General features: G+C 36.7%; 1 pseudogene across 1 annotated transcript; it reads left to right on the top strand.

The window, feature by feature from the left end:
- The first annotated feature begins 19,597 nt into the window (after window positions 1–19,597).
- On the top strand, window positions 19,598–23,155 carry LOC120090051 (LRR receptor-like serine/threonine-protein kinase EFR; annotated as a pseudogene). The gene is made up of 2 exons (XR_016524289.1): window positions 19,598–22,309; window positions 22,400–23,155. The product of XR_016524289.1 is annotated as an LRR receptor-like serine/threonine-protein kinase EFR (transcript).
- The last annotated feature ends 442 nt before the right edge of the window (window positions 23,156–23,597 follow it).

Raw genomic sequence — 23,597 nt, 5'->3', positions numbered from 1 at the left:
TAAAAAGAAAATAAAAATTATGAGATAAATAACAAAATAATAATAATAATAACACACCGCTCATCTGATTGTGGGATTATTTTGCTTATCCTTTCGAGTAAATTGAGAGAGAAGGTATTGGTGATGACAAATCCTCCAGCATTTCTCAGCTGCAGATGGGACGTAGTTTCTATAATAGCAACAGGATTTTGTTCATACTTTTGTTTCCTATATTTCTGATATTTGTGAGCTCAGTTTCTGCAAATGAATTAGATCGCTTGGCTCTACTTGACTTGAAAAGAAGAGTACTCAACGACCCACTTGGAATCACGAGCTCTTGGAACAATTCCACCCATTTTTGTGATTAGGTTGGTGTTAGCAGTGGTTTTGGACTTGGAAGCTCGAAGACTCAGTGGCTTGATACCGCCTTCTCACTGAAATCAGATTGGGAGACAACATGGGCCATATTCCCCAAGAGATTGGTCAACTACTACAGTTGCGTTATCTCAATTTGTCTTTCAATAACTTCAGAGGTGAGGTTCCAGCGAATATAAGTCATTGCACTGAGCTGCTTGTTCTGGAGATTAGTAGCAATGGGCTCGTAGACCAGATTCCACAACAATTGTTCACATTAACCAAGTTGGAACCACTCAGGTTTGGCATTAACAATTTGACTGGATCTATCCCACCTTGGATAGGAAATTTTTCTTCGATATTAGCTTATATCATTCGGGCGGAACAATTTTCAAGGGAGCATTCCAACTAGTGAAATAGGGCGCCTATCTACATTGGAGTTCTTCACAATTGTTGATAAATAATTTGACAGGTGTAGTGCCACCTACAATCTACAATATAACTTTTCTCACTCTCTTGTCTTTTACTAAAAACTGATTGCAGGGGACTCTACCAATAAATCTCGGATTTATTCTTCCCAATCTTCAGATCTTTGCCGGTGGTGTCAATAATTTCAATGGGCCTATTCCAAAGTCCTTGGCTAATATCTCTGGCCTTCAAATCTTAGATTTTCCTGATAACAACCTTTTACGAACCATTTTGGAGGAGTATTGCCTTCATCCATTGCTAACCTTTCAAACCAACTGACAGGGCTAACTTTGGGTGGAAATATGTTAACTGGAAGCATTCCTTCAGGGATTATAAACTTGATTAACTTGCAAGTTTTTTTTTCCAGTGGAAGGTAACCTCATGAATGGTAGTATCCCTCTCAATATAGAGAAGCTTATGAACTTGAAGGTTTTGGGCCTACATAACAATGAATTAACTGGGCTAATCCCTTCCTCCAGTGGTAACTTATCTTCACTGATCACACTTGACATGAGTTACAACAAATTTGAGGGAAGTATACCATCAAGCTTAGGAAAATGCAAAAGCCTTCTAACTCTTCACCTATCTAGTAACAACCTAAGTGGAACGAATTCCTTGGTCTCTCTTTCCCTTCAGTCTCTTTGGCCTTAGATCATAACTCATTTACTGGTTACATTACCAGATGAAGTGGGTGGATTACTGTTGTGAAAAACCTCCCACTTCTACTGTAGGAATAAGCCGAAAATAAAAGAGAAATTAAAATAAAGCAATAAAATTGGAAACACAAGAATTTACGTGGAAAACTCCTAACTCGGAGAAAAATCACAGCCTACCAGAAAGAAATCCACTATGTGAAAAATTATTACAATCACATAGAACAATTCTCTCCCTCGATCTCTGTAACGATCTGACTCCTTAGGACTCAAGCTAAGTCGTTACTATACACATGCATGCATGGAATTTAAAACGACACCTTTTCATAGCGAAATAAATGTCAAATAAATAGAGTTAATTAAAAGATTTCATTAAAACTAGATAATAAAAATCCAAGTAACAAGATACCCATAACCATGAAAACGAATCTAAAAAACTACTAGTCTAAAAAAGAATACCAAAACAAAGAGTTCTAAATATCAAGACTAAAATTAAAAGCATGAAAAGAAATCTCGAAAACATGCAGGGAAGCATAAGACTGGTCCCAGTGACTCGATCACGGATTCTGCTTGTCATTTGCTAACGCGTCCCAACTCTTACTTGAAACATAAACATGAGAAAGGATGAATAAAAAATACTTAGCAAGTAACCCGACTACCGAGGTCAGGCTAGACATCCATGTCCTCTAGATATCGACCTCTGGTGGGACGAACATATGCCCTTAATATTCATGGAACACATATAAATGAACATCTAAACTCATCCTACCTAGTTAGGAGTACCTACTACATCCAGTGAATCTCGAAGGAAATACAACCTCTGGTGAATCCCAAAGGATACACAACCTCTGGTGAATCTCGAAGGAAAACAACCTCTAGTGAATCCCGAAGAAAAAACAACCTCTAGTGAATCCCAAAGGAAACACAACCTCTAGTGGGTATCTAACTAACAGTACATACAACAATCTCATAAATATATCATACATCATAACATAGGCTCACAACATATACATACATCACCTCATACTCATACATCCATAGAAGTCCATATATCACACATACTGAAGTTCATGCTAACAATTACACATTGTTCATTGTTAGCTCTCAAAAAGAGCTAATATTCCTAGCTTAATTCAAGCTTGTTAGTTGATTTTATATGTTTATTTCTCTATTTTGTAGGTATCGAGCAACCAAGAGGTAGAATTAATCATTTGGTAAAGAACGGGGTTAATTTGAAGTAATTTGGAGTTAATTTTAACATTCGCGCTTCAAAGGAGTTGAAAAGACCAAAATGTCATCGAGTTCGATCGAGTTTGAGCCAGCCATTGAGCACCATCGAATACCATCGAGTAAAAGGTTGTCGAGTAATCAAGAAAATGCTACCGAGTGTACGAGGATCGAGTATTGAGTATCGAGTTGTCCAGCATTGAATAGCGAGTATCTTGTAGTGTACACAATGTTGCAACGCTATTCCAAACGTTGCGACGCTCTGAAGTTTTTCATCGTCAACGTCCCAACGTATCCTGATGCTTCACTCCAACGCTTGAAGGTAGAAGCATCAGCGTTGCTGATGACATGCAGAAATGCATGTCATCTTAGGCCTTTTATTTAGAATTATGAAGGCTGTTAAGCAGAATATGCGGCAATTATATTAGGAATTCATGAGAAAATGAGCTTGCGTCGTTCAGCATGATGAATCTCGGCTAACCCATTATTATGCGTTCAATGTTTATTTTTATAGCTAACGCAAGAAGTGGACGCAAACGCGAAAGCCGGACCACCGCATAGACGACAGCATGTGGAGAAACTCTCATCGCAAAGGCGAATGCATTTGATCAATACATGAGTGTTGTGGTAATCAGTCGCATGCGTCCATCGCATGGGAGTTGCGCTCGTCAAGCAATTGCGGCCATCGTGTAGAGTTGCGAGTATTAAGCGAATGTAGTCACTGCATGATTGTGGCTACACAATAATGCATACTAATGGGATCAACGCAAGGTTGGTGATATGAACGCATCAACGTACATCTCGGGAAAATCAAAAGCTGATGTTGACATTTCACTTACCACGCCATTAGCAACAGAGATTTAGAAAGAACTAAACGCGCCACGAATGTCAGATTCAGAGCAGTCTATTAATGTTGTCAGCAATCCAAACTCTATATTAAGAAGCCGACTAGCAGAATTCAAACTGGTCCGGGGATTACCCCTGCAACCCAGGGTTTATCCCTGCGATCCAGACAAATGCGTGAGAAAAAGCTTAAGAGTTCTTCACCTCCTTCATCCTTCCGAGTGATAACCGGAGCCTTCGACCAGAGCTAGATCTTGAGAGAGTCAGCTCCTCCGCCCATCCATGGCACCACCGATAGCCTTAAAACACATCTGTCAGAAGCAAGTCATTGCTTCCAACTGGTCATTTCATTTTCTCTTTTTTTCTTATATTGTATTGTATACATTTTATGATTAAGGAATTAATACATGATGTGTTCAATGTATTTCTGTTTTTCCTTCGACTCCATTTCCATCTTCTTATTTAGCATCTTTAACTTTCATTGCATCACTTAGTGAGATTGTTAGAGTATCTCATACTTAGTCATGTGGATTAGGGATATGAAGCATGTAGCAAACCATCGAGAGATTTGCATTACGTGAGTGTGTGAGAAAACCTTATTTGCTTAGTGTGAAGTTGTAGCAACATCTGTCTATAGGTGGACGCAATGCTTGTCTATGAGTAAAGTCAGCAACAATTAACTGCCTGAGGGGGTAAGTGGTTGGTTGCATTAAGCAATGTAAGTTATTGTTCACTAGAGATAGGAATAATCTTATGTTAGCAAAGTTCATGCGGTTACCTTGTGTTATGAACGCATCATTCATCATTTAGGCATACTTGATAGAGTAGTCTAAAACCAAATCTAAGACCCGAGAGGGCGGATTGGAATGCATAGGCAAGAATGATGAACTTAGAGATAAGCTCCGTTCGCTTTCACACAGCATATGCAACCTACGGATAGGATATTGCATGTGTCCAGGAAGTAGGATATGGTGGTATGCGGCTAGCACGCTCATGCAGGAGAGCACTTGAACGGGTTATGGAGGTTTAGGTAGGCATAGGCTTCCCGAAAATATCGCAGATACACCACAAACGTCCTAGAGTTAGGCTCCAGTGTGTGTAGCATGACCGTATGGCTTGCGTTGACTAAGGTTTCCCTTGCGGTCACTCTTAAGGGTTGCAATTAAGACATCTCTACATTTTATCTATTTTTCCATCCATTTACTTTCATGTCATAAGTTGTCGTGTATCTATCTCTCTTTCATATTCTCATTGCGTTATCTGTTACTTAGGAGTAGGAGTAGTGTTAGCATAGAAACCTCCCATCCATTCTTTTATTCAACCACCGCATGCACATTACCACATCCATCCAGCTACATTTCCCTAAGTTCGACCTTGGATCACTCGAGAAACTTGTGTTCGCGTTATACTTGGCATGAGCACAAGAAAACTTATGACATAATGCATGGTCATTGCATAAATTTGTTAACGCATAGTCATTCCAACACATGACCATCGACGCATGACAATCAACGCATACTTCAAGAACATGCATCGCATATTGCGTCCACAAAATTTTAGTTGTCGAGTAATTGACATCTAATTTCCCGTCATCAAGTTTGCAATTCTTCCTTAGAGCGTTGCAACATTGTGAAGAATGATGGACATGGAGCTGAGCGCACACGCAAGTGAGCATTGGACCAAGCGTTGGACTTTTTATCTAACGCTTCCCTCTCGTCGCATCAGCGTTGCAACACTATGATGAATCCTATAAATATCCCTTCTCGACCCTAGGTTGAAAAATGCTGAATTTTGGGGGTAAATGCCGAAATTGGGAGCTAAACGCATGGAGGTTGAAGTCAGACATCCTTCTTCTTCTATCCCATTCAATTTTTAGTATCTTTAGGTTAGTTTTTGTTTTATTTTCGGATTATGAATTTGTATTGGATTGTATCCCATCGGTTTGTCTATGAATCAATGAGATAATTTTTCATTTAGTTCTTAGATCGAATGTTCTTTGTATTTTGATGAGTTTTCTATTAAATCTTTGTGCTTTAATTCGGAATTATGTTTTTTTTTTAATCTTGTTTAATTTAGACCTGTTTTTATGTGTTGGATTAACGCCCCTATCATGATCGCATATCTTCGCTAGTTAAATTCAAGCTCACACGCATCCTTGTAATTGTCCATGCTTTGAATTTACCCTTGTAGCACGGATTAAATGGTCATTCTCAGGTTTTTTTAGGCTGTCCATGAATCTTTTTATTGTACGTTTAATCTAGATTTAAGAATAAATTGATTATTTGAACACGGTTGTCCTGACACTTAATCAACATAGTTGAATCCTGAATCTTAATGCATGTGTTTCTAGTTCTTTATGGCCGTTGAAGACCCAATTGCATCTAGGAACATGTAGGTTACTTAGGGCACGACTTTCCAGCCTTAATTACGAATTAGAACGCTCGCTCGATTCGGATTAATTGATTTTTGGGCTTATAGAGATTAGTTAATTTGCATCGATCGGGTAGCTATGCATGCATAATTCAAATATATGATATTTTGGTTGAAAACAAGGATTTAATTTACATTGAATGACTACTTAATCCAAGAACTAAATGAATCCATTACCGTTTCATATATTCAATGCACTTTATTTCAATTTCACACATTTATCTCTTCCACATCAAAAACCCCTCATTTATCGTTCTAGTTAGATAATTAACTTAATAAAACCAATTGCGCTTCTCTGCGGATTGACTCGGACTTACCACTGTTACTACGTCTTTGTAGAAATACAAGTAGTTCCGTATTATAAATTTTTTTTTGACCAGAATTGAAGCTTATTAACGACGTAGGTTTCGGCCCTGTCATTCATATCCAAGCTAATCTTTAATGATACCTTAAATTTCGTTGCCTGGCACATGGGCAGTTGAAGTAGTAAAATTACTTACCTCAAGTCAAAATTCCAAGACGAGCTCAAGCAATCAAACACTAGCAGTACTCAACTTAACGTAACCAAACTGTGTCGAAAACACCAACAAAATCGACCCTCTAAACAGCAAATAAATTCCACACCAACTTTAATCTCGAAGCCAAGATCCAACAAGAATAGTGACAAAGGAAAGAAAATCTGTGCAGCAAATCAGTGGTGGCGGACGAGCGGCGCGCTCAAATCTAGCAGACGGCGAGGCGATTGGCTGGAGGTGAGCAGTGGAACTGTCTATGCCGAGGCGCTAACTAGAGGCGAGTGGTAGTGCGGCTGTTGGGCAAAGGGACGAATGGCGAGGAGGAAAAAAATCTTAGAGGGTGGGAGCGCTTCGTGAAGACAAAAGAGAGAGAGAATTTAAGGGGGTGTGCTGTAGGTGAAGGGGAGAGGGGGAGGGAGGGAAGAGATAAATTCATGTGAATTTAAATCAAAATAACGAATACACGGGATGTTATATTCTTCTCATCTATAACCACCCGATAATTAGCCTGCATTGTATTTAATTTTGACAATAACTCCAAATCCATTTATAACCATCCATCTCTTAATTCAATTCAAAATTAACTACTTCCCCTCTAAATTGAATTTAATTTTGACAATAACTCCAAATTAAATTCATGTGACATAAAATTCAAATTTTCCTTCAGTAAATACTGAATTAGAAAAAAAAAATTACGAATACATGGGATGTTACAATCCCAATTAAAATAATACTCTCTCAAAGCTTTTAACTACTCACACCTTTTTTTCCACTCTTAAACTAGATAATACAAAAGAAATTTAATTAGAGTTAACACACTAAGCTTAAAAGGTTTTTAACTGGGACGACCAAAAACCAAAGGCATGGACTCTTTTTATAGGCTTGGAGCCCTTGACTTTCCAAAACCTTTTTTTATTTAGGACAAGCCCATGATTTTCCTAAATCTTTTTTTAATTTTCTAAACTTTTTCAATATAGGACAAGCCCATGATTTTCCTAGATCTTTTTTATGTGAAACAACTGTACTTCTAATATTTTGCCAAAAACCCAACAAATTCCACCTTGACAAGATATTTGAGGAATCCAGAGCTTCTACAACATTTATTGTCTTAACCGACAATCATAATTCTCATCTCATAGAATTATAACCTACTTCACCATAAAAAGTAAACTACTTGGAATACCACCTCCCAAGATTTTCCTTTTTCATCACATGCCGATAAACCATGCTAATATTTATGGTGCAACTTCCACCTATTTGGCTCACCTGGAAATCCTTCAACCATCAACACAATTTCCACCACATACCTTGCACATCCGCGAAGTCAATGTCTGTGTGCAAACTTGCAGAATCGCTAATATTACATCCTCTATCATGGTAAAGCGAACATACCACGAGGATGAATATTGTATTACTTCAATGGAAAAGATTGTCATCTTCCATGACAATGGGGTCAATGTTAGCATCCAACTCAGAGCTTTTTTATGAACCTGCTCTGTTAGGACAATCCTTTTTCATGTGTCCAGACTGTCCACATTCCCAGCAAACCTTTTATGCACGAACTCTTTCTTCTTCTTCCACTTGTTAGCTACCAGTACTAAATCCTCTTGTGAAGTACATCCTTCACTATTTAGTCTTCTTTCCTCAGACAAAAGTTTACTAGAAACCTCAACAAACACTAAAGTTTCCTTCCCGTATATTAAGATTGGTTTCATATGTTCATAAGAAGAAGGAAGTGACTAGATGAGTTGGAGTGTCTTATCTTCATCTTCTATCTTCACTCCTATCACCTCCAGCTCATAAACAATGCCATTGAGAATAACCAGATGATGTGATATTTTTGTACCTTCCACCATTTGCAATTTTGAAACTACTCCTTTAGGTACAACCAATCAGCGATGCTTTTTGCCTGATACATTGCTTCAAGTTTCTCCCAAAGCTCTTTAGCTGTTGAAATTCCATGCACATTTACAAGAATATTCTTAACCAAATTTAGCCTGATTGCAGTTGCAACTCTCAAATCTATCTCCTCCCAATCCTCATCACTCATTTTGGATGTCTTAGAACCTTTACTGGAACTACCGCTAGACTCTTCTAGACCACTATCACCGCTTAACTCTTTAGAAGCACCATTGCCTAGTCTTCCCTTCAAGCCTTGTGTAACCCATCTTGTATCAATATATCCTTGACTTGCACTTGCCACAAGCCGAAGTTGATCTTTCCATCAAATTTCTCCACATCAACCTTTACCAAACTCATAAAGCTTGACACATCTGCTTCTTTTCCTAGCAAAACAACAAATAGTGAACAATTCACACTACTATTCATAAACACTACAACCCGTTTCAAGAATTCTTTTCTAATGTGAAAGCTCAGATAAAGTTGCAACTACAGAGCATACTCAAACATTTAAGAAACTACGAACCTGACGATCTGATACCACTTGTTGGGAAAAACCTCTCACTTCTACCACATGAATAAACAGAAAATAACAGAGAGATTAAAAGAAAGCAATAAAATTTGAAAACATAAGAATTTACGTGAAAAACTCCCAACTCGGAGAAAAACCACAGCCTACAAAAAAAAAAATCACTATGTGAAAACTTGTTACAATCACATAGAACAATTATCTCCCTATTCTCAATTACAATAGCACTCTCTCAAAGCTTTTAACTACTTACACCTTTTTTCACACTCTTAAACTAGAGAATACAAAAGAAATTTAATTAGAGTTAGCACACTAAGTTTAAAGTATTTATAACTGGGACACTAAAAACCAAAGGCATGGACTCTTTTTATAGGCTTCGAGCCCATGATTTTCCTAAACATTTTCAATGTAGGACAAGCCCATGATTTTCCTACATATTTTTTATGTGAGACAATTGCACTTCTAATATTTTGCCAAAAACCCAACAACTACTTAGCTTATCAAAATTAGGTGTATCAGATAATAAATTATTAGGTGATATTCCTGAAGGAACTATGAAGTTCTGTAGCTGAAGCGGGGATTGGCCCAATTTTTATTTCCATAGAACAATGAAACTACATAATACAATTTATGCAATTAATATTTAATTTAAAGCATGCAAGGAAGAAGGAGGAGAAGATCTTACCTTGAAAATACCAAAATCTTCTTCACGAATTTGCTCCTCTTCGATCACGTACAGTCACGATCCAACGAACGGTAAATCCAAAGGGCGCCATCACAAGAATTACCTATGTATTCTCTTAGGATGAGAATTTCTCAGGAGTATGTGGGCTCTGAGATTTTGGAAGAAGGAGAGAGTTTGAGAGGGGAAATTTTCATTTGTGTGTTTCTTTTTGGTTAATACACAGAGAGAAATTTTCTAAAAATCATCTGTGTGAAGATGATAGGTCTACTTCAGGATAAACCACCCACACATAACCCATGTAAAATTGAGAGAGAAAAGAGGGGGAGAGAGTTACAACTCCCTCCCATATTAATTTCAAAAATTTGATATAACAATATAAAAATAATTTAATAGATCATTTAATATATATATATATATATATATACATATATGTACATGTATATACATATATGTACATGTATATACATATATGTACATGTATATACATATATGTACATATATGTACATGTATATACATATATACATATATGTACATGTATGATAACTACCTTATCATATAATATATATATTAAACTATATGTTATATAATATAACTCATAACTCATAGTTTATATGGTATCAAATATAATATAACCTATAGTTTTAATTCTCTCAATAATGCATGGTATTTAATATAAATCACATTTATACTAAATTCAATTATATGAATCTCATTCATATAATTAGTATTTGAATCATATTCAAATATTTAATTCTTCTCTAAATAAACTTTATATTATAATGTATCGAATACATTATACTAATTATATCACATATAATTAATTCCCTCAACTAATTTGAACAAATCAAATTAATCCAAAATTAATTCTCAATAATCTCTGTTAAGCTATAAAGATGACCTTATAGACCTGTAGATTGAAGCTCCAATGGTACTTGAATAATTAATTAAACTCCTTTAATTAAATTATTCAACAACCATTACCGGTCGATCACTCTACTAAAGGCCGATAGTTACACTCTTCGCATTACAGATATATTTCTATATCTATTAGATATAACTAGTCAACAATGCGATGATCATTCATAAATTGCTCTTAAGTACAATTTGACCAAAATTACCATTTTGGCCCTATAGTTACATCTAACTCTTTAAGTATCACTGATCCCTCTAATGAACAATAAGTCATAGTCTAACTATGACCAAACCCCTCTCGGGCCAAGAGATGGTGTAGGGCCACATTGTTCAAGCCCCAAAATCAGCCCTTAAGGGAGAAATTTATCTCCTTACCCAAACGTTAGGGAATGACTGAATTTCGTCTTGTGTAGTTATGTTCCCAACTCCCCAATCAGACGAATCCCCAAAATGGTAGGTTTATTGAGTCGATGATCTGTCCACTCTCATCCATACAAATCAAAAGACCGCCTTCATAAGCAAGAATTCACAACTCACTCAGGATTCAGGTCATGCACCTATGGTCATCCTGGTGAAATGTATGTCTCTATTATGAACGATGTTATATAATGAGACTAGTCATTTCGTGGTCCTATCTTGCACAAACCCTTATGTATAGAATACCCCCACTCACATGTCTCCATATGAATGATTAGGATCAGATCATTTGTAGCACATTACAACAATGGTAACATCTACAAAACGGGTCATATTCATAGTGTGACTAGGATAAGGTACCCAGCCTTATCCATCTACTATAGACCCTTTAGGTTATCACTTAAACATGATCCACTTGTATATCACTACATACATGTTTAAGTTACAGAAGATAACCTTGGATGTTAATTTATTGGTTTGTGGGTTAATGCTACTAAATGTCAAATAAAATATCTCATATTTTATTAAATAAATAAATTGTTTGTACATTACAATTACAAACTACAAGACCCACGAGATTTAGGGCACCAATCCCAACAATTCCAAGCAACCTCGATAAATGTATAGCATGGAGCATTTGAGTATTGTGGGTAACCAATTTGAGAGAACAATTCCTCAATCTTTGGAAGTTTTAAGAGGCATAGAAGAATTGAATCTCTCTAGCAACATCTTGTTTGGGCTTATTTCCCAATTCTCTTGGCAAGCTTCACTTGTTTGGGCTTTCCATCTAAACTCTATCACCTTCCAATAATAATTGCTACTTCTTAATTCCCTATATACTTGGTATAATAATGAATGAACGATGGCAAAGCATGGCACTAGTAGCAGAGTTTCCATCAAAGGAGATATCTTCAGTTACAGTATACTATTATTAGAGATGATCATTGGAAAAAGACCATCTAACGATATATTTGGAAATGGTGTGGATACTACTATGCCACTACCTCAAAATCCCATGAGCATAATTGATCCTTCTATACTATTTGAAGAAACACTTCAACAAGAAGAGAACGAAGACATAATACAAGAAATAGTGATGATAGGTGAGGAAGATCATAGAGAAATCATACCAAAATTGATGGAAGAATGTTAGTGTCAATTATTAATCTCTTTAAGAGCACTCGGAGAGAGAATGTCAATGAATCTTCTGATTAATGAATTGCAAGAAATTAAAAGCTCCTGCCTCAATTTTAGAGAGTCACATCAAAGGTATCATAAATACTTGTTTTCCTAAGCTTGAGAGGCAAATAATTGTATTTGGCCAGAAAACATTTGAGTTCTATTAGAAAATCACTTTTCAATCACTTTAAAGCATGTTTTTAAGGATTCTAAATCAATTTTGATGATATGAAAATTGCATTTATAAATAATAATTTAAAATTTAAATTAATTTTGAGTCATTAAAAATAAGTTTTGAAATGATTTTGGAAATGACAAACGGCTCCATAGCAATTTTACTAAATGCAAGACTATCTCAATTATTTATTTTTTTATCACCTTCGAATTATAGTCATGTACCAATTACGTCCCCTCAAAATTTGGTCCACACAAAGTGGCCATTGCCTCTATATGCTTTATAAGCTTTCCTCCTTTGCGAGTTTAGGGTTCCAATGTTCACAAATGTAGCATAATTTCCCAGCAGGAAGAGGCAAGGTTGCTGCAATACCAAGAAGATGCAACGTATATTTTTCTATCATATCTTACTGATTTGTAGCCTTGGAAAGTAGAACCACTTTTGGAGATGAATAGATCACTTGGCTCGGCTTGACTTGAAAAATAGATCCATGAACTCTTGGAACGATTCCACTCATTTTTGTGATTGGATTTATGTTACTTGTAATATTACTAAGTAGTTACTTTGCACTTAGAAGCTCGAAAATGTGTTGGTTTATTACTACTTCTCTAGGAAATCTTACTTATGTCTTGGCATGGTCATTTTATGATCAAATTTTACGAAACCTATAATAATTGTGTTATCTCAAGGTCTGGTGGATAATGTTTCTATTTCTTCTTTCTGGTTTCTGTTTCTCATTTTTAAGAAAACTGACTTATTTGTAATTGTTCCTAATTCTTATTTTTAAAATTTAAGAAACATTTCTCAAAATTGAGTCAAATTTGAGTTTCTCCTCATTTTGTTTCTATTTTATTTTTTCATTTCTAAAATTAACCGAAAATTGGGTTGGCTAATTGGTAGTGTGCGTGTCCCAACCCATCCATTATCTTCAGATTGATTCTTGGACAAGACAACTCCATTTTGTTTTATATTTCTTTGTTTTCTATCTTAGTTTGGCTATATTTCTTTCTTACTTTTATTTTTATTTCTTCATATATTGATTTTTTTATATTTATATGATAATTTAATTTTGAATTTTAATTTTTTTAATAAAAGGGAAGAGAAGAGAAGAAAAAAGAATAGAAAATGCGGTGAAAGAAAAGAAGAAAAGAGAGAAAGAATGGACTAAAAAGAAAGAAGAAAATGAAAAAGGAGGGAAATGAAACAAATAAAAGAAGAGAACAGAAGAATGAAAGAGAAATGAGGGAGAGAGAAAGAAAAAGTGAAAATTGCACAAAGGCCCCTTTATAAGGGCTCAAATGAAAATTAACCACAATTTTGAAAACTAATGAATTTTGGTCTTCTGTTTATGTTAGCACGATGCGAAATTACCACTTTAACCTCAAATGCATTTCTTCCTTCTTATTCTTAGTTTTGCAATTTTTTCTTTTTATTAAAAAAATTAATCTACGATTTTTTCCTCACTTGCTCCTGGTACAAAAATCCCCCTCATCATTTTTTTCATCTGCATTTTACTGGTTTGTCCTCCTTCCACATTCCCCTTCACACTCTATGCATTTTGTTCATCTTTTATGTTTTACTTGGTTCACTCACAAGATTTTGAAGGTAACTGTCATAGCTTCCTCTGCAAGTTGGACGAGGAGGACGAAGTGGGAGTAGTGAGTAATGAGCAGGGAGCATCAAGCATAGTGCAACGAGCATAGAGCATCGAGTAGCTACCATGGCTTCCTTTGCAAGACAAATGAGGAGCGTGTGAGGAAGACGAAGTGAGAGTATCGAGCAGCAAGCATCAAGCATAGTATATCAAGCGACGAACATAGAACATTGAGTAGTGAGAGTTTAGCTTCTATCGTAGGCAAACAGGTAGTTCTTAGGGTTGAATGAGTCTTTTCACAACGTGTTAATGCAAGCAGAAGACCATTTTCATTCCATTATAAATAGTGGGTTGTTTTTCATTTAGACACTTGAAAATGGGTCGTCATACCAAAAAAAAAGGAAAGAGGAGAACACGGTCAAATAATGCAAAATTAAAAAATTAAAAAAAAATGTTTTTTAATTAAAGAAAAAAAAAAGGTCCTGATTACCTACCTATAAAGTAAAAACCAGCCCATGGTTTTCACTACCTTTTTAATTATAAATTATATAATAATTATACTAAATTAAAATATAATATATAACCCTAAAATAAAATTTCAAAGAAATACTACCTTGTCGATCGGAATTGGTCGAAATCTTATTATTTCCTTGGGCAACCGCCTCTACTTCAAAATCTGCCTTTGGTTCGACCTATTTTGATCGTTCCATTCGGTTTTTCAAATTAATATCTACCACCCACCCAACTGCCATTTATTACAATGGGGGTGGAGCCAACTATTTGAATTTATTAAAGTAGAGTAAATAAATCTGATGTATCATTTATTAACCAAAAGAGGCTTATAAATAGGCATAATTACAACAGTGACTAACCATTTAACTACCCGTATAACAAAACTTATAACAAAATATAAACTAATTTCTAATACTCCCCCTCAAGATGGTGTGGTTATATCAAGAATACCCATCTTGGATAGTAAGGAGAAAAACATAGTTTTGGGCAAAACCTTGGTGAAGATATCAGAAAGCTGCAAGTGAGACTGGATGGGAAGAAGTTTGACACTACCACGAACAATGTGATCTCGGACAAAATGGCAATCAATTTCAATGTGCTTCGTCCTTTCATGAAAAACGGATTTTCAGCAATATGGACAGCAGCCTCATTATCACAGTAGATTAAAGAGGGATGAATAAGAGGTACCGAAAGCTCATGAAGAAGTTGTTCAACCCATAGCAATTCACTTGTAGTAGCAGCTAAAGCTCGATATTCAGCTTCGGCAGAAGAATGGGATACCGTAGACTGCTTCTTAGCCTTCCAACTAATTATGGAATTACCCAAGAAGATGCAGAAACCGGTTATAGACTTCCTTGAATCAGGACAAGATCCCCAATCAGCATCAGAATACGCCTTTAATTGGAATGTGTGGACAGGTTGTAGCAGAATACCTTGGCCCAAAGAAGCTTTCAAATACTTAAGTAAGGACATGGCAGCATCAAGATGAGGCTGTCTAGGTTGAGCAACAAAATGACTGAGCTTATGGACAGCAAAAGTTATGTCGGGCCGAGAAATAGTCAAGTATAGCAGTCTTCCAATGAGTCTCCGATACAATGTTGCATCAGGAAGGAGGGTACCAACATCAAATTGGAGCTTTAAAGCCGGATCAAAAGGTAGAGGAGCCGGTTTACAAGCCAACAAACCATGATCTTCTAGGAGTTGCAATGTATAATTCTGTTGTGATAGAAAAATACCCTGAGACGATCTTGCAATTTCAAGGCCCAAGAAATACCGAAGAGACTCTAAGTCTTTGAGCTTGAAGGCCTCGTGCAGATGATCTTTAATCTCATGTAGTACAGGTAAAGAAGCATCGGTAATGACTATGTTATCAACATAAACAAGCAAAGAAACAAAGGATTGAGCAGAACCTCGAGTGAATAAGGATTAATCGGACTTGGATTGAGAAAATCCCGAGTAAAGGAGTGCCTTTGAGAACTTGTCAAACCATTGGTGTGATGCTTGCTTAAGGCCATATATGGATTTATGCAAGCGACAAACAAGATGCTCCCCCTGTTTGTGAACAACATTGTGCTTGTAACCCAAGGGTAGATCCATGTATACCTTTTCAACTAGATTGCCATGTAAGAAAGCATTATTAACATCTAGTTGAAGTAGAGACCAACCTTTTGAGACCGCAAGAGTAAGAAGTACTTTGACAGTAACAAGCTTGGCAACAGGAGAAAATGTCTCAATGTAGTCGAGGCCTTCTTGTTACATGTATCCCTTGGCTACTAACCGTGCCTTGTAGCGGTCAATGGTCCCATCTGCACGATACTTGATGTTGTATATCCATTTGCATCCAATAGAATGTTGGCCTTGAGGTAAGGGCACAACAGACCATGTACGGTTGGTTTCCATTGCTAGAAGTTCATCGTGCATAGCTTAGCGCCAATGTTCATGAGGGACAGCCTGGTGATAAAACTGAGGCTCATATGCGGCTAAGATATTGAGGGCAAACATCTTGTAGAGAGGATGCAGTCTGTAATAAGATAAAACAGCTTGCAAAGGATACTTAGTAACTGTCTGCTGAGAATGATTGTGTAAAAGAAGGTTGCAATGATAGTCCCTAAGATATGAGGGTGGTTTAGTCGTCCTTGTAGAGCGGCAACAGTGAGAAGAATTATCAAGTAAAGACAGATGGGGCTGATTAGTGACTGCAGCTTCATCATCAGCAGGTGCAAAGGGAACAAATGGAGCAGTAGGTTGAGAAACGTCATGTGAAGTAGGCTGGTCAGAAAGCTCAGGAGTAGCAGAAGTAGATGATGAAGAGGCTTCATTGTTGGATAAATCACCTGAAAATGGAAGTGATAATGGTAAAACTAGATCAGGAAAAGGGTCAAGTACCTCTGCTTGAGAACTAATTTGATGAAAAGGGAATATGTCTTCATGAAACACAACATCCCTTGAAATAAAGAATTGCTTCTTCTCAATGTCATATAAGCGATAGCCCTTGATGCCAGTGGGATATCCCAAAAAAATAGAGGCAATGGCCCGAGGCTGAAACTTGGTCCTGTGAGAAGGTAAAGTAAAGGCAAAACAAAGACAACCAAAAGTTTGTAGTGAAGTATAATCAGCATGTTCAGCAGTCAAACGATTGTAAGGTGTTTGCCAGGACAAGATATGAGATGGAATGCGGTTGATCAAATAAGATGTGGTCAATATGCACTCTCCCCAAAACAAGATAGGTAACCTAACTTGAAATAATAGAGATCGTGCGACATTTAACAAATGTTGATGTTTTCTTTCTACTACCGAATTTTGTTGAGGCCGTTCAACACAAGAAAATTGATGGAGAACACCTTTGACAGCAAAAAAATCAGTAAAGGCCAGTTCTGGTGCATTATCCGATCGAAAAGCTTTTATCGAAAAACCATATTGAGTTTCAATCAACTGAAAGAAGAGAGGGACAATAGTAATAGCTTCACCTTTGTTCCTCATCAAAAAAACCCAAGTGTATCGAGAATAATCATCAACTAGTGTTAAAAAGTAATGATATCCAGCATGAGTAGGTTCATTGTAAGGGACCCAAATGTCACAATGTATAAGATCAAAAGCATGAGCAGCAAGTCTATTATGGCTTTGAAAAGACAGTCGCTTTTGTTTTGCTAGAGGACAAATCATGCATTTATTACAAGTACTATCCATGTCTACATGTAAAATATCTTTTAGGAAACTAAGATGTTTATATGATGGATGTCCAAGCCGATTATGCCAAGTAGAAGCAGAGAATGTAGTAGTGGAAGAACAAACAAGTTCTGTAGTATGTGAAAATGAATGTAAGGACTTATCAACCGATGCTTACAACAAGTATAATCCATTCCATTTGTTAGCCTTGCCAATCGTCTTCAAAGAGTACTTGTCCTAAATGAGGCAAAAATCACTAAAAAAAGTGACCATGACGGGTAGATAGGAAGTTAAAGAGCTTATGAAAATTAAGTTGAAACAGAAATCTGATATATATAGCACATTCTGTAGCATGATATCTGTACTAATTTGAATATCCCCAACAAATTCAACCAAAAGCTGAGACTGATTAGGCAAAGTAACAGTTGTCGGTTTAATTTGTCTTAGAATAGTGAATAGGACCTTATTATGACAGATATGAGCTGATGCACCAGAATCAAGTATCCACTGATCAGAAGATATATCAGAAAGGGAACAAATACCTGCAACGTTAGCTGTAGGAGTGATAGAATATGCCTTATTAGACGTTGCTGCTATGGTGGCTATTTTGGACTTGTTAAGATGGGACTGGAGCATAGCCATAAGCCTTGGCATTGTTCAGATGTTAAAGAGGATAAAAAATCAGAATGATCTACTCTTACTAATTCGGGAGGTTTGTAAAGCTTGTGCCCTGGTGGATATCCATGGAGTTTGTAACAACGATCAACAGTATGCCCTTGAATATTACAGTGGGTGCAGATCGGTCTATCCTTCTTCTTGTTCTGATTGGTGTTGTGAGAATAGCTTGGAGCAGTCTGGTGGGAAGCAGAAGAACCATTTTTCACAAGGAGGGCAGTGGCATTAGATGAAGATATCGCATTAGCTTTCTGGTCAATCTTCTGTGCAACTAGAGAGAAGGCTCGATTGATTGATGGTTCTGGTTCCATTAGTAACAACTGAGATCTGATAGGAGCAGATGAATCATTTAAACCCATGAGAAAAGCCATAACATACTCTGTTTGGAAGTAAGTCTGTAGGTTCTTGACACCACCACAAGTGCATTTTCCACAAGAACAAGATGGGCGGTAGGAGATGAGTTTATTCCACAACGTTTTCAGCTTTGCATAGTATGTGGTAACAGAATCTTGATTTTGGGATAAGTTGAAAATTTCACGGCGTAGTTGGAAGACTCTTGATCGATTTTTACGCTAGTACCGTTCTTGCAGATCAGCTCAAATTTCTTGAGCGGAATCGGAGAAGTTGATGCTAGCAGAAATCTCTTTGGAAAGAGAGTTAAGAATCCACACGGTGACAATGCCATTACATATGATCCAAGAACTGAGTAACTCACCGGAAGGTCGAGGGATTTCACCATTGATGAAGCTGAGTTTATTCTTGACAGTGAGCCCGATCTTCATCGCCTGACTCCACGAGTCGTAATTCGATTCCGTAAGAAGATTGGAAACGAGCATAAGGCTGGTGCTGTCTTAGGGATGAAAAAAATAAGGGTTCTGATATTGTTCAAGAATGGAAGATGGGGAAGCTCGAACATTCTCCATGGAGTTGGAGTTTCCAGATGAGGTTGGGTCGTCAGATCTGGTCATGATCGTCGTTTCAGATGAAGAAGGAGAACAAAAAATCGGCGCTCACCAATGGCGCTCGACACTGTGGACGGAAGCGAGCGAGATCGGCCCGAGAAGAAGAAAAGTCACCAGAAAAAAAAATGACTGGAGGGAAAACGAAAAGTCAAAGAGTTTTAATTTGCTCTGATACCATATTAAAGCAGAGTAAATAAATTTGTTGTATAATTTATTAACCAAAAGAGGCCTATAAATAGGCATAATTACAACAGTGACTAACCATTTAACTGTCCGTATAACAAAACTTACAACAAAATATAAACTAATTTCTAATAGAATTACTTAAAACTCACCTCATAACCACTCAAAGAGTAAATTCCAAAGAAAACTTAAACCTCAAAAGTCAAAGCTACCATAGCCGACATTCGACAATACCATTTTGCGTACCCTTTCGAGTAATTAAACTGCTCAGATTACGTATTGTTCATTACAAATCCAGCATTTCTCAGCTGCAAGATGAGGTACAATTTCTGCAATAGCAACACGATTTTATGCATACTTTTGTGCCATATATTTCTGATATCTATGAGCTTGGCTTCTACAAATGAACCAGATCGATTGGCTCTGCTTGACCTGAAAAGCAGAGTACTCAAAGACCCACTTGGAATCATGAGCTCTTGGAATGATTCCACGCATTATTGTGATTGGTTTGGTGTTGCCTGCAATTCCACGGTCAAAAGAGTAGTGGCTTTGAACTTGGAATGTCGAAAACTGACTGGTTTGATACCGCCTTCTCTGGGGAATATGACTTATCTCACTGAAATCAATTTGGGAGACGACAATTTTCAAGGCCATATTCCCCAGGAGTTTGGTAAGCTACTACAACTGCAACTTCTTAATTTGTCCTTGAATGAATTTAGTGGTTAGATTCCGGCAAATATGAGTTATTGCACTGGCTTGTGTTTGCTTCAGTTTGGTGGGAATAGGTTTGAAGGTCAGATTCCATATCAGTTCTTCACTCTAACCAAGTTGGAATTTCTTGGATTCGGCATTAACAATCTCACTGGAACAATCCCACCTTGGATAGCAAATTTTTCTTCGATATTACGTATGTCATTCGGGTACAACAATTTTCAAGGAAACATTCCAAGTGAAATAGGACGCCTATCTAAATTGAAAATGTTCCTAGTTGCTTCTAATAATTTGACAGTTCCAGTGTGGCCTTCAATCTGTAATATAACTTCTCTAACTTACTTGTCTCTTGCTAACAATCAATTGCAAGGAACTCTACCACCAAATATCTGATTTACTCTTCCTAATCTTCAAGCCTTAGGTGGTGGGGTCAATAATTTTCATGGGCCTGTTCCAAAGTCCTTAGCTAATATCTCCGGCCTTCAAATCTTAGATTTTCCTGGGAACAACCTTGTTGGAATGCTACCTGATGACATGGGGAGATTAAAATACTTGGAGCATCTAAATTTTGCATCTAATAGACTTGGAAGAGGAAAAGTTGGTGACTTAAATTTTATTAGTTCCTTGGCTAATTGTACAAGCCTAAGGATATTGAGTTTGAGTTCGAACCATTTTGGAGGAGTATTGCCTTCGTCTATTGGCGACCTTTCAACCCCGCTGAGAGTCCTAGTTTTAGGTCAAAATATGTTAAGTGGAAGCATTCCTACAGGGATTGGAAACTTGATTAACTTACAACGTCTTGCAATGGAAGTTAACTTTGTGAATGGCAGTATTCCTCCCAATACAGGGAAGCTTAAAAACTTGGAGGTTATGTACTTGAATTACAACGAATTATCTGGGCCAATCCCTTCCTCCATTGCTAACTTATCTTCACTAACCAAGCTCTACATGAGTCACAACAAACTTGACGAAAGTATTCCAGCAGGCTTAGGACAATGCGAAAGCCTCTTAACTCTTGAGCTATCTAGTAACAACCTAAGCGGCACCATACCAAAGGAAATCCTTAGTCTCTCTTCCCTTTCGATGTCTTTGGCCTTGGATCATAACTCTTTTACTGGTCGATTGCCACAAGAAGTGGGTTTGTTAGTTCGTTTATCAGAACTAGATGTATCAGAGAACCAATTATCAGGTGATATTCCTACCAACCTCGACAAATGTATTAGCATGGAACGTTTGTATCTTGGGGGTAACCAGTTTAAGGGAACAATTCCTGAATCTTTGGAAGATTTGAAAGGAATAGAAGAATTGAATCTCTCTATCGACAACTTGTCTGGGCAAATTCCCCAATTTCTTGGCAGGCTTCGCTCTCTCAAGTATCTCAATTTATCATATAATAATTTTTAGGGACAAGTGCCTACAGAAGGAGTTTTCTCCAATTCAACCATGATTTCTATACTTGGGAATAACAATCTATGTGACGGTTTACAAGAATTACATTTTCCTCCATGCAAACATAATCGAACACATTCACCCAAGAAGTTTTTAGCGTCAAGGGTGTTAATCCCCACAGCGTCTACAGTTGCCTGCCTTGTTATTTTGGTGGGCATCATTTTTGTGTGTTTTGTGCTTAAGAAGTTCACAAATTTCTTACTTGGAACTCAGTAAATCAACGGAAGGATTCTCTAAGGAAAATTTCATTGGTTCAGGTAGTTTTGGCTCTGTGTATAAAGGTATTCTTTCGAATAATGGATCTATTGTTGCCATTAAAGTTCTAAATCTCCAACAACAAGGTGCTTCCAAGAGTTTTTTGGATGAATGCAACGCCCTCTCAAACATACGACATTGAAATCTCCTCAAGATCATAACTTCTTGCTCAAGCATTGATGTACAAGGGAATAAATTTAAAGCTCTAGTCTTTAATTTCATGTCCAATGGAAATCTTGATTGTTTGCTTCATCCCCCAAATGAACAGAACAATCAAAGAAGGTTAAATCTCATCCAAAGATTGAACATTGCTATTGACATTGCATGTGGATTTGACTATCTCCATAATCATTGTGAACCTCCAATTGCTCAGTGTGATCTAAAGCCTAGCAATATATTGCTCGACGATGATATGGTAGCTCATGTAGGAGACTTTAGGTTAGCTAGATTCATGTTGGAAGAATCAAATGATCAAATATTTTTTAGCCAAACCATGTCACTTGCACTCAAGGGTTCGATCGGATATATCCTACCAGGTATTTCATTTCCATCTAAACTTTACCATCTTCCATGAAAATTATTATATTTTGATCTTCTATTGGTATAATGATGATGAATAATTGCAGAATACGGCGCAGGTGGAAGAATTTCCACTGAATGGGATGTTTACAGTTACAAAATACTACTATTAGAGATGATCATTGGAAAAAGACCTATCGATGAGACGTTTTGCAATAGTGTGGATATTCATTTGGTTACCGAAATGGCCTTGTCTCAAGGGGTCATGAATATAGTTGACCCTTCTCTGCTATATGAAGAAATAGCCGAAACAGGTTAAGAAGAAACGAATGAAGATAGAATACAAGAAACAGCAATGATGAGTGAGGATATTGTTGAGGGCATCTAGAGAGAAAGTCACAATCTTGAGAATCGGCTTCTCATGCTCGTTGAGGACACTTAGAGAGAGAAAGTCGATAGATATCGTCATTAATGAATTACAAGCAATTAAACGCTCCTATCTCAAATTTAAGAAAGGATATGGAAGTTCCCGTAGAAATTTGTTTCTCCAAGCTTGAGAAACAAGTGAGTGAGTTTTTCCACCAACGATAGGTTCCGTTGGAAAATCCACTTCTCAAACAAACCTTGTCGACTGTTTCCAATAGATGGTGCATTGTCTCAATTATAATATAAGATAACCTTTTTCCATTTGATCTCAATTAATGAGATTATTTCTTAGAATCTCAAGCATTTGTTACAGCTACCAAGATAAACCAAATGCAAGGCTATCTTTAGAACAGTTCAAAGTTTAATACCATGATTTACATGTATGATTACTTATGGTTAAATATCTTTGATAAGCTATTGAATGAACGAGTGATGTATTTTTTTGCTGCTTGACCACGACATTGGCTTTCGATATTTTTAGAATTATAGTAGTTCTAATGTTAAAATGAGCGTACCTCAACTACCATAAAGCATGAACTATCAAGCTCAAATTAAAAAACCAAAAGAATCGTTCTAATTTGAATGTATATCACACATGTGGTACACAAAGTATACAATAAAGAGTTGAAAATGAGGTAATTAAATGAAAAATTACATAAATTTCTTTTAATTTAGTCCAATTATCTAATATATAATATTTTCACTTAAATATATTTGAGAAATAATAAATTGATTGTGAATGAAACTACACAATAGAAAATGGTAAAAAAATAACGGATATAAATGATGTTGGTGATTAGATTTTGAGTTAAAGGCCATTAATTTATCATCAATGTTGCTATGTTTTCTTGGAAAGAATTGATTTGAAGAAATCTCCTT

Source organism: Benincasa hispida, chromosome 11 (assembly GCF_027475165.1).
Source record: "Benincasa hispida cultivar pf3 chromosome 11, pf3_genome.v1.1, whole genome shotgun sequence".
In the NCBI taxonomy this organism is placed as follows: Eukaryota; Viridiplantae; Streptophyta; class Magnoliopsida; order Cucurbitales; family Cucurbitaceae; genus Benincasa; species Benincasa hispida.
This window is presented reverse-complemented; position numbering and strand designations above follow the sequence as displayed.